The following is a 7,500-nucleotide window of genomic DNA, read 5'->3' as shown; positions in this document are numbered from 1 at the left end:
TTAGCGTCTCAAAAGGGCAAGGATTCTGGCAGATGTACAGAAACCTGAAGTAATGACGTATGGGCTTCGAGACATTCCATATGAAACGGATACAAGACCCAGTCGTTAAATATCTCAAGGAAGAATTGACGACTGTGAATTCTACCAAAGTTTTTACGGGTAACTACAGACAAGATATCCGTACACACATATTTATTTGACAACGTATTTCAGCCATCATATCCTACTATAATATAATGTTCATTTGTTTGTTTGTTTGTTTGTAGTATTCATTTACCTCCAGAAATGTAAATGTACTTAATTTAAAAGATACAGTGTGATAATTGTATAGAAGACATGAGAAAAGGGAGCACACAGTTCAGACATCTAGACACAGCTCAGACCACAATTTACTATATTGTTCTGAGCACACAGGGGTAGTTGAATAGAAACGCTAGGTGTCCATCCATTGCAGATAACATAGAACGTCTAACTTTTTTCATTTCCCTAATCTTTGCCTAAATCCAACACGCTGGTGTGAATACAAATATGCAACTATGTACTTTCCATGGGCAACACTAAATTCTTAATTCTTGTCAAAGACGCCTGCAGAAACAGTCAAGTGACGGCGCTCTTTTAACGTATTAGCTTGCCAGTGTACATTCATATGTATATGTGGTAAACCTTCAATAATCACATATATTTGTTGATATAAATAGACTGTAAGACATATGTTAAAACATATTATTTCATAACCCTTTACTGTATGTTGAAGGGATGTTGAAGTGGGTCCCCTATCTTAATGACTGTTAGCTCATGAGGGGATGTACTAGCGCCACAGTTCCTTAGGCTTGGACACATAAAGTTTGTTTGTTCGGATTCATAGACAGCCACGAAACTCATGAATTGCAACTGGTAATTTAATAATGAACACAAGTGCCGTCTTTCTTCGTCCCATATCAAGCTTTCTCAGAAAAACAGCATTTACATAATTTATTCATCAGTTTATCATATACAGTACTTAACATAGAATATCCATATATATGTTACAAAGAGTCTTCACAATCTTATAGTGAGTGTATATTTTTATTTTTTAAAAAGTTGAACTTTTAAAAAACTGTGTGTTTACTAAACCTAGACGTGAAAGCTGATGGTTATGTAGCTTACAAGAGAAGGGTGATAAGGTGGAAATATTTCATATTTCATCTGTAATTTACTTGTGTTTCTTATTCATTCAAATAATTTTCTTAAGGACATTATCTCAGTTATCAAGTTTGACAGCAAGTCTACGTCATAATGGAGAATTATTTGTTAAATTTTCATGCATTGTGGTTTCATTTCGACAAATCACGATTTAGTCTGATATACATTTAAATAAAGTATGGAAAAAGATTTAACAAACTAACATACAAGTACATGTACAAGTATAATATTTTGTATATATTTACTGTTCTGAGTCTGAGGTATGTCACATTTGTAGTTTTTTTTTTCTTTTTCCCTAAACAAATAAAGTACTGAACATATTAACGACCAAAACTATAATATTATAATACCAATGATAATATGAGATGTATCCCACAAGATGCCGTTACCATGGATGACATGTAGACTTGTTAGCCATGACAGGGAAACGTAGCTAGGATGATTAGCGCCCTCTATGTTGATTCCATAAAGATCTCGTGTCCTATTCGTGCATATACTTGAAATAAACTTAAATGATGCATTATCAAAAAAGAATATGAAGTAAGGGGTGACCTAAGGTCACAGGACTACATTCTTTACACACTCACTGACTCCAGTCATAACACTTTAAGTAATTGGCGTGGTCCTTCTTATCAACCTTGACATGGTATTGACGTTTTAGTCAAAAAATCAACTATGCCTTGGACGTTTCTAAATCTTGAGAATTTAGTTTTCCATTCGAGTCTTGATCACGTGTCAGGTTCGTCCTAACATTATCAATTGCTTCATACTGTGATATAACGTAAACATCAGTCTCTGTTTTCACATTGTCGTTTTGCCTATTAAGGTTTAACTGTAAACAAAAAAAAAGGCACAACAGGAAACGTTAAATTTACCGACTCTGGGTAATACATAAATCGACAAGATATATCTGCCGTATCTTATGTTTGAATATTAAATTCAGCATTTTACATATTATTGTTCAGTTCGTTCGTTTGCCCCATATTTATTACTCATGTGTATGTACGCGTGTGTGTGTGTTTGTTTGTTTGTCTGCATTATGTGTATTATTCGTGAGCTTACGTTTATTATACAGCGACTAGACACGGAAATGTGGCACAGGCAACAGTTTTCAATGGACACTACAGTATTTACCTGCATATACGGAGACGGTTGCCTTGCCCTCAGTGACTCATAGGAAGTGTCAGCCTCGTTCGCTGCTGCACGTGTAGTTACTGGTTCCTGAAGAATATAGTTAGCCATTAGGGTCAACATATTTCGACTTAGCAACAACAGTTCGTAACGTCTAGTGTATTGGTCTGAAGTCTTATGAGGTCTAGTCTTGGTCACTGCATCTTGGTCAGTGTCGTAAAAGAGTATGTGGATGTTTACGACGATGACGGATACCTTTAGTCGAAATGTTACTTCTCGACATTGTTAATTCCCGCTGGTTAAAGTTTGCTTTCATCTTATAATTGGTTTACAAAAATAACAACAAGGAATAATATTCTTTAAAAAGGGTAGTTTGTGACTAGATCCTTTAAATTTAATTTTACCTCAATAATGATCATCAAACTAGAACAAAAAATATATAATTCGATACGTGCATAATCATATAAATTAATGTACATGTATGGTGTCACATTCTCTGATTATAAAGACAGAATAGGAAGTGTTATGAAAACGGAACGTAAATATACCGATACCGGGATGAATTACGTTGTCTGTTTACCTTAGATGACATGTTTAGTAGATGACCTCGTAGCCACATCAAGGATACCAGTAGAATAAGACACAGTGATACCACGGCTAGTAGACATCCCAAAATGATCGCAGTAGTGTTGTTACACTCACAGATTTCACAAGTTACTTGGCTTACTTTTTTGTATATGTAATATGAAACAAATTTTATCAGTTAATATGTACTTTTTTTCCCTAGCTATCGAAATCCTCACTTAGAAATATATGGAGTGAATGTTGGGTGTGACATGGTCATTTATAACTATGAAGCAAAATCAAAATCTCGCACAGGATCTCGTGGATCACGAGATATCCAATAATGTATATATTACGAGATGAAGAACGTTCGCTTGAAAATTGGCGGTGAATATTAAAAATGAGAATTGCATGATTATTATTATGTTAAACTAATGGTATGTGTAATCAGGTTCAAACCGTTTTATAGTGTCAGTCTATAAACGAAGTCTTTAAATTATGACAGAATTGCCATTTATTAATTTCGGCTATATGCAGAAATACACTATCGGAAATACCTATTTCGGTAGAAAATGTACTTGGACCGTAAGTCTGACTAGTCGTCATCATTGGAAGTTTATCTGCAATGACAATGAGAGAGAGAGAGAGGAGAGAGAGAGAGAGAGAGAGAGAGAGAGAGAGAGAGAGAGAGAGAGAGAGAGAGAGAGAGCGAGAGAGAGAGAGAGAGGGAGTGAGAGAGAGAGAGAGAGTGAGTGAGAGAGAGAGAGAGTGAGTGAGTGAGTGAGAGAGAGAGAGAGAGTGAGTGAGAGAGAGAGAGAGAGAGAGAGAGAGAGAGAGAGAGAGAGAGAGAGAGAGAGAGAGAGGGGGGGTTCAGAACAACATAAGATTAGTGTATTCATCGGTTAGTTACTCAATTGTAATAAAGCAGATGAGAGGTAAAATCTTTAATTTTTTTTCCGTTTCGTGCCTCTTGTTCCTTTTTGTATCATAACAGATAGAGTTGGACAAAATATTATTTATTTTACTTCATTGACGTTACACTGATTATGGTCAACCATAACGATGTTGAAATAATTGGATAATTGTTGTTGTTGTTGTTGTTGTTGTTGTTGTTGTTGTTGTTGTTGTTGCTGCTGCTGTTGTTGTTGTTGTTGTTGTTGTTGTTAACGTTGCCACTATCTTTGATCCCGGAAAATTAACATAAAAAAATCCTGGTGACTACTTACCTCGAACCACAATTTTACCATGGGGTGCTGAAGGAAATGTTTCACTAACAGAATGGCAGTCGTACAACCCTTCTTCCTCAGTACTAATGGGATCAACTATCAGTGTAAATACGTCATCACTGCCAGCCATCAAAATGTCTACGGTGTACACTGGTTGGTACTGTAATGGTATAGTACATGTCCCAACAAGGTAACACTGTGCAAGCTGAGTCCAAGTAATACCGTCGTTACTTCTTACCCAGATGATTGAATCATAAAGATAGAAGTTTGATTTCCAGTTAACAGTACAGTTAAATGATACAGATTCTCCCTGAGATACAGACACTGTGTATGTAGGTCCTTCTGTCGTTGTCTGTGAATAGCAAAATTTGAGAACTGCAAAACAAAAATACTCGTTAGTACAATGTACTTCTATTTCAATATTCAACATGAATGATGAAGATCAATGTTCTACTGATTCACCCACTATTTGTTTTCACATTAAGATATTAGTTTTACATGAAATCAATCTAAAATTAGCAAGAAAGTGACTCTGGTTTTTAACCCATGTGAACTGTAAGTACATTGAGTAGTGTATAGTCTATGTTTCATTTTCGTTTGTTATTTACGTAATCACTGTACTATTTACCAGTATTTAGTAGGTATGTACAATCATCAATTATCAGATTGATCGTTATTCAATCACATACTACACATTGTGATATGCATGTGGTAAGTATGGTAGACTAACATAATTTCATAAGCAATGATAAACAATGTCTAGTCGCCGAGACTACATACGTAAGTTAAACAGACGTGAGGTTGTCTCCGCTCACTTTGCGGTGTTACCTCAGTAAATTACACAAACGCTAGATAGAGGTGTTTCCCAAGCGTCATCTACATGCATGTTGAAACTTCGTTATTTCTTATTTAACAGGACAAGTATTTATAGATAGATGTATCATCGTAACATAGTGTGTGTGTGTGTGTGTGTGTGTGTGTATGCGTGTGTGTGTGTGTGTGTGTGTGTTTTGCTTTTGTTCTGGTCTGTTGTTTCAAGGTTTTTTTTGGTTATATTCATATCATATTACTGTATATGTTTTCCTTGGGACGCGAACTCGACTAGTTTGAACAAACTATTTTTGTGGTCCAGCCAGAAGTTCAAGTTATTCTTATATATATACTTTTTTTTCTCATTGGCGATGTGATTACTTAATTATTTCATTTTCCTGACTTGATATGTAAATTTTTTTTCGACCTCTGGCAAATACAAAAAATAATATATATATAAAAATATATATATATATATATATATATATATAACTCGGTGAGTATCAATCTGCTAAGACAGTGCTCTATACCGCAGTGGCAGAGCGTAATAGTTTTGGTAGTACTGGAACTCTTTCTTGGGTGTAACTCGGAGTTTCACGCATATTGCGATCATCAGACACTCTCTGATGATCGCAATATGCGTGAAACTCCGAGTTACACCCAAGAAAGAGTTCCAGTACTACCAAAACTATATATATATATATATATATATATATATATATATATATATATATATATATATATATATATATATAGTGAGAGACAGGGTGTATGTTAAACACCGTGTATGCTACGAAGTATCGTCTACATGTACATCCTTTTAAATTCTAGCCAGGAGACTTGGGTATGTCATGATACTTCACAATATCGTTAGTTAAGAACGATTGCCAAGTCCAACTTAGCTATTGAAGGTGCGGAGATTGTCGTCCAGTGTGAATGACCATCTACAGAGTACGAGTACGCCTTTCTACCCGAGTCGGTTTCTATACTATTGTGAATATGTAGAAACTTGTAGAATTATTGTGTTACTTTGGTGTCGTGTAGCTACAATAATTTTAAAAGTTTGGTGACATTGAATAATACATATAAACCATTCATCAGTATTGCCGTATTCGAGGTAAAGCGAAAAGCAAATATTGGCCAGACGACAGACATCTTTGTCGAATTCACGGATTTGTCCTAACCAAAGACCTGTATTAAGTCTACATTTGTATATCACCTACTCCTACTGCACATGAAGTATTATGGTTATTCAACATGTTAGACGAGAAGAAACGAGTACAGATTGTAATAACAATGGCTTACCATAAATGACCACGAAAACAATCCACAACTCAACGTGCGCCATCTTTGTAGTGCGTCCAAGCTCCATTGGGCTCACCTTGGTATATCTTTATGTACACCGTGCAACATTCGATATATATATAAATCCGTGGTTTATGATATATTGAAGTTGTATTTTTGACAAATTTTTGGCTCGCTTGAATTCAATCAAAACAGAAAAATCCCACACAGTTTGCTTTGTACAAATTTTAGCTAGATACCAAAATGAACGTGTTTGCAATGTTTGTTATAGACAAACAACGGAGACATGCTTTATCACAATGGCAAATAAGCCGAGATTGGCCGAGTATCGCCGTCGACGTAAACAACGATTTTTCTCAGTACGAGAGACTATACTCATTTAAACGAAAATACCCGTTTACTGTTTAAATCTTGTTTTATTTATTTATTTATTTATTTATTTATGTATTTATTTATTTATTTATTTATTTATTTATTTATTTATTTATTTATTTATTTATGTATTATTTACGTATTTACTATTAATTTATTTATTTGTTTGTTTGTTTGTTTGTTTATTTATTTGTTTATTAGTTTAAATATTTATTGGTCATTTTGTTATTGTTTTTTAGATTTATTGATTTATTTGCATTTTTATACGTCTCTCTTACTTGGGATACATGGAAAAGTAGTTTTTTCCAGTCAAAAAGGACACACCGCTCCACGAGACCATCATGGAAACTATTCTAGTGTGTATATTAAGTTTAGATAAAAACTAAATTAATAATGACATAACTATTTATAGTGACTTCAGCAAGTTACATTTCTACTTGTTCCTCACTTACAAATACATTGCCAGAAATATATAGTCGGGTTGTTACCTGCTATATGTCGTGCCTTGATAGTCTTGAAAAAGAACAAAATATCCGATTGTGTTTATTTATTCAGACTGTATAATTCTTTCCTTATATGTATGTGTGTGTGTGTGTGTGTGTGTGTGTGTGTGTGTGTACATATCACGTCAAGCACATAATTTATTATAATGTCACGTGACTACAAGTACTAGCCTAACCTTGAGTAATAATGGAGCATTCCCGAAAACCAGACGTTAAGTCTGTGACAAATAAGCTCCAAATAATCAATGTCTTAGTACTGCACATCATGGTAACACATTGTAATTTCCCTTGTATGAAATAGCACTCCGTAGAATAACTTTGAAGTTTTAAACTGAATTCATGTGTGTACCGTCTACCGTCTATAAATCTCCATGATGATACTCATATTAGGTTCACGAAGTGCGACC

The 7,500-nt window shown here is 34.6% G+C and overlaps 1 protein-coding gene across 1 annotated transcript in view; it reads left to right on the top strand.

Moving 5' to 3' along the window:
* LOC144440237 (uncharacterized) overlaps window positions 1-1,357 on the top strand; it is a 17,041-nt gene extending 15,684 nt beyond the window's left edge. The window contains exon 14 of the mRNA XM_078129552.1: window positions 1-1,357. This exon is cut by the window's left edge and continues 614 nt beyond it. The gene's annotated coding sequence lies outside the window, so the exon portion shown is untranslated.
* Window positions 1,358-7,500: the final 6,143 nt, after the last annotated feature.

Source organism: Glandiceps talaboti, chromosome 9, assembly GCF_964340395.1.
Source record: "Glandiceps talaboti chromosome 9, keGlaTala1.1, whole genome shotgun sequence".
Lineage (NCBI taxonomy): Eukaryota > Metazoa > Hemichordata > Enteropneusta > Spengelidae > Glandiceps > Glandiceps talaboti.
Note: the sequence above shows the minus strand (reverse complement) of the source record. Positions and strands in the feature narration are given on the sequence as shown.